The sequence below is a fragment of the Ursus americanus genome, chromosome 11, assembly GCF_024610735.1.
Source record: "Ursus americanus isolate L20-20 chromosome 11, mUrsAme1.1.p, whole genome shotgun sequence".
Classification (NCBI taxonomy): Eukaryota; Metazoa; Chordata; class Mammalia; order Carnivora; family Ursidae; genus Ursus; species Ursus americanus.
The window spans coordinates 66,362,964-66,368,195 of record NC_142137.1 but is presented as its reverse complement, the minus strand read 5'-3'; positions in this window follow the sequence as shown (position 1 = coordinate 66,368,195).

Sequence of the window (5,232 nt, the reverse complement as noted above, 5' to 3'; positions counted from 1 at the left end):
TCTCTTTGCTGAATACTACCAAACATTTCTGAGAGAATTTTAAATAGATTTTAGTAAATAAAAGAATATACCAAGTTCATGGATTAGAAGACCCAATATTTTAAAGGTTAATTCTACTCAAACTAGTGAATAGACTCAATGCCCAATGCACTCTCCATTTTAAAAAATGCATAAAGGCGGCTGACAAATGGAAAATTGATAAATTGATTTTAAAATTTATATGGAAATACAAGTGCCAAAAAAAGAAAAAGCGAAAACAAACTTGACGAAGAAAAAAAAGTTGGAAGACTTACACTACCAGATCTCAAGAGTGATTGGAAAAGTAAATTAAATAAGGAAGTAAAATAGGTCACTGCAATATAACAGAGTCAAGAAAAACAGGTGGTCTTTTCAATAAATGGTAGTGTATCAAGATGGGATGAAATTAACCTTAATCCCCTACCTACACCCCAGAATCAATTCCAGGTGGATCATTAGACCTAAATGGGAAAGGTAAAATGATACAGCTACTCTAAGATAACCTAGGGCAATATCTTCATCACCTGGGGTAGACAAAGAGTTCTCAAACAGGACACAAAAGGCACTGAAAGTAAAAAAGTGGAAAATTGGACTTTATTTAAATTAATAACTTCTGTTTATCAAAAGACACCATTAAATAATGAAAATGCAAATGATAAGATGTGAGCATATATAAATAATGAATCTATATGTATATGTGTGTGTGTCCTATAAAAAAAATTGAGAAGGTAAATAATCTAATGTAAAATGGACAAAAGGCTTGAATAGACTCTCCCCCAAAAAAGTGCATCCAAATGGACAATCAGCACAAGAAATGTATTTGGTATCAGTAGTCATCAGGAAAATGAAAATTTAAGAACACAATAAAATGCCACCACTGACCCAGCAGAATGGATTAAAATGAAAAAGATGAACACTCCCAAGGATTGGTGATGACATAAACAACTGATCTGTCATCCCTGCCAGTGAGGGTATAAATCAAGGCAATGCTGTAGCAAATTTAAAAATGGCCACAGCTATACCCATCTGTGTATGCATTTGCAATCAACACATGCAATTTGCAACTGACATTGTAGTTTCTCCCTCCAAAAGGTCTACTTCTCCATCTGTTCCTTGAATCTGGGCTTGGCCATGTGACATGCCTTGGCCAATGGGACATTAGCAAATGCGACACCAGAAAAGGCTTGAAAAGACCTGGTATGTTGGAGTTTGTTCTCTTTTGCTGCTCCTGGCAAACTGCCACCATCACCATGTGAATGAACCCAGACCAGCTTGCTGGATTATGGCTGCCCCATTGCCAAGTTAGCCTTGTTGCTCCTACTGACGACCAGCCAACTGCCAGAAAAGTGAATGAGGCCACAAGCCACCAGCTGACTGCTAATGCAGGACTGAATCCAGCGGACACACACATAGAGCACAGAAGAACCATCCCAGATGACTCCAGTGAACTGCACCAATCCAGGGAACAATAGGTTATTGTTTTAAGCCACTGCATTTTCAGGTGGTTTGTTATGCAGCAAAAGCTAACTGAAAAAACCACTTTGGAAGAATGATTTGGCAGAATCTGCCGAACACATACACTATTTCCAAACAATTCCACTCCTAGGTATATACCCAACAGAAATGCATCAAAAGACATATAACAAGAAGAAAGTTCACTGTAGCATTATTCATAGTAGCCCCAAACTAAAAATAACATAGATATCCATCAAGAATAGAATACATAAATAAATTGTGGAACGGAGTACTATACAGCAGTGAAAACGAACACACTGTTGGTAAATGCTCAGCATGGGTGAATCTCACAAATACCACGTTAAGTTTAAAAAAACAGACGCAGCACAAAAAGATGTATACTGTATTATTTCATTTATAGAAAGTTCAAAAACTAGAAAAAATCTGCAGTGACAGCAATCAGAATAATGGTTACCCTTGGAAAGGTTTTTGGCTGGGAGGAAGCGTGAAGGAGGTTTCTGGGTGCCAGCAATGTTTTGTATTTTGATCTATTCGTGTCCACTCTGTAAAAATTCATTGAACTGAGTATCTAAGATGTGTGCCCTTTACTGTATATTATACTTCTAATTTTTAAAAGTGTAAAAATGAGTAAGAAGTGGTCTTTGGTTCTCTTCTCTACAATGTCTTTTTCAGGGAGCTTATCTACCCCCCCACATTTTTAGTGACTAGATCTTTCCTGGGTATTTGCTGATTTCATTCTCTGATCCTCCCATAGACACCTGTACTTACATGATCCACTAGCCTGGTGAGTGCAGACTAAAACTGAACAACTCATCTACCCCACATATCTGGACTTGTGGTGCTTCTCATTTACAACTACCTTTCATGGCACCTCTCATCGCCTTATCTTCCTAGTTCTCCACATTGTATTGTCAAGTCCTGTTGAGCCTTCTTTTGAACTTTCCTTCAACTTGGTCCCTCTCTCCTTTCTGTTATGTCAATCAGAGTTTGGAGGCAGGAGACAGAAACAACTGCAATTACCTTGAGCAGAAAGATATTTAATACAGGGGATCCAAGGCTTAAAAATTATTGGGAGGCTGGAGAAGACTTCTTCTAGCTAACATCCAGGAATGACCTCCAGAGCACGAATACTCAGGTGGATTTCTGGTGGAGGTCTACCTCTGCCACGATCAGGCAGGTGGAGTGCAAGAGGCTGCCACTGGAAGTGTTGAGTTCAAAAATGCTCATCACAGCTGCAATCCAGATACCAAGGAGCCACCCCGCCACCCCATGAAGGTACTGGAAAATCCTAACACGAGTGACTAGACCCTTGGGAATAAACCCAGTGTATCCATGACCTTGCCTGCCAACAGCAACAACCCAGGTGACGAAGATGGCCCTCATCTCTCTTCCCACTTCATTGGAGTTTATTAATTTGGTAGAATGTCATCCACATGCAGAACACTGGTTGTATGGGAGTCTGGAAATGTAGCTTTGGCTTTCTGGCCTCTGCAGTACAGGAAGGCCGCCGGAAGGAAATTGAAATAGGTATTGAGGTCGGTCCATCATGCCCATTGCACATTCAAGCCCATAGTCTCTTACACCTGGACTATTCCTTTAGTCATACAGCAGGCATCTACTCAGTGTCTGCTAAGTACCTGGGATTGGACTAGGTGCTGGGACTACCAAAAAAGACATAGTTCCTGCCCTTGAGGAGCTCTTGGTCTAGAAAGAAAGAGAAACCTACCAACCAATGATCCCAAGACAGAGTGGGGAAGGGATGTGTGAAGGTTGGGCAGATGCATGTGGGGAATATGGAAAAGATGCTTCTATCTCAACTTGGGAGAATAGGGAAGCTTTCCCGAAAGAGGCTCAATCATATTTCTGAATCTTTGATTACATCACTTCTTCTGTCTGAAATAGATCATCCATTCCATCTTAATAAAAATCTTGTGTAAGAACTCAGTCATGAGTCTTAGTAGCTAAAGTCAAATTAAACTTAGAAAAACTTTGGGGACAAAGGGGTGCTATCTCAAGCTCTGTCAAGTGAGGTCTGGTTTCATCCCATGCTGGCCCCTGTCTCTGAGGCCCTTTTTTTTTTTTTTTTAGGAGGCTGCCTGGCTTTCTGGCAGTGCACCAGCCCCAGAGGCAGATCTCCTTTTGATCCTTGAAGCAGGGTAAGTCCCTGGTCCCTTCTAGAGAGGCAAGAGCACATCTCACTGCTCATCCCCAAGGCTGCATGGGCAGCCCCTCCACTGATCTCATAAGGCCACAGGGACCCCAGAGCCTCCTGTGCAAAGGTTTTAGGAGACTGAAAAGGGGAAAGGCATGCTGGATTTTCAAACTGAGTTTTCCTTCGGTCTCCAAGTTCAATTACAGCTCTTAGTCTACTTATACACCTAGTAAAACCAGAATAATTTCACTTTTTCTTTCATTAATGACCAATTTTATCAAGTTGAACAGACTAAACTCCCTTAAACAATCACTCCCATTTACATCTTGGTTAATTAAATCCCCTCAAATATGTTAAACTGCAGGTACAAATTTAATATATTCGATTTTCTTTTGAACTACTTCAAATGTCTACCCTAAGCAGCAAAGCCTTTCCAAGTACTTATACAACTGTAATAAATCTAATAAATTACATCTATAAATACTGTGACTCTCCAGTTCACTTAAACATTCAAATACTGTTTATAAATTTAATCAAATTTTTGTACTTTATATAAATCACAAGTCTAAAATCAATTACTTAATTACACATTTTAAATTGGGATCACAAGGCTAGTCTGTCTTTGTTCCAATATATCCAATTTTCTCATTACAATGAAATTCAAGTACACCCAGATTTTCTCAATGATTTCAAATGTATTCCTGAACTACACAAAAGTATGAATATTATGGTTTGATTTACTTCAACATCTAATTCTAAACATTCCTAGGGCTAGAAATATAGTCCGCCCATCAAGGGAACAGTTTCATCACCTCAAAACAACTTGAGTTGTCTTCTCAAGGTGTTGGAATCACTACTGGCCAGCCAGCTGAGTCCTAGAGAAGACTGCATTTGTCCCAGGCCATCCTACCTTTATCAGTGGTGGACCTGTGAGTTTTTCTTATAGTCAGACAACAAGGGACTCCAAGTTCTCATCTTGCTTAGGGCATTAATCTTAAAGCCCTTGCCACCTGGGTTCAGGAGATAGCATAATCTTCCAAAACTTCTTTCAACATTACTACCTGATGGGGCATAATGGAAACCTGCATCCCCATTAAGATTTCAGTTAGCCTTGTCTAATCCCTCACTGCCTCTTTGAATTTGGATTCTTTTCATCTTACTCAGGGGCCAGGCCACAACGCTTATAGACATTTAACTGATGTCTGATTGGTTCTACAGTTCTGCACATGTGTCTATACTGCCCGGTTCTGTGATCGTGCTGATGATGCCAATGTCCCTTCACAGTGCCTTCTCCAGTGGGCCTTGCTAATCCAGACCAGAAGTGGCAACCTTTCTCTCTGTTCAAATACCCCTGTAAACCACTGATCTAAAAACAGGTAGGCTTTGGGGTGCCTGGGTGGCTCAGTCGGTTAAGCATCTGACTCTTGATCTCAGCTCAGGTCTTGATCTCAGGGTTAGGAGTTTGAGCCTCATGTTGGGCTCCACACTGGGTGTGGAGCATACTAAAAAAATTAAAATAAATAAATAAATAAATAAATAAATAAATAAATAAATAAGTAGGCTTCCTATTGATGAAAGTCACCACA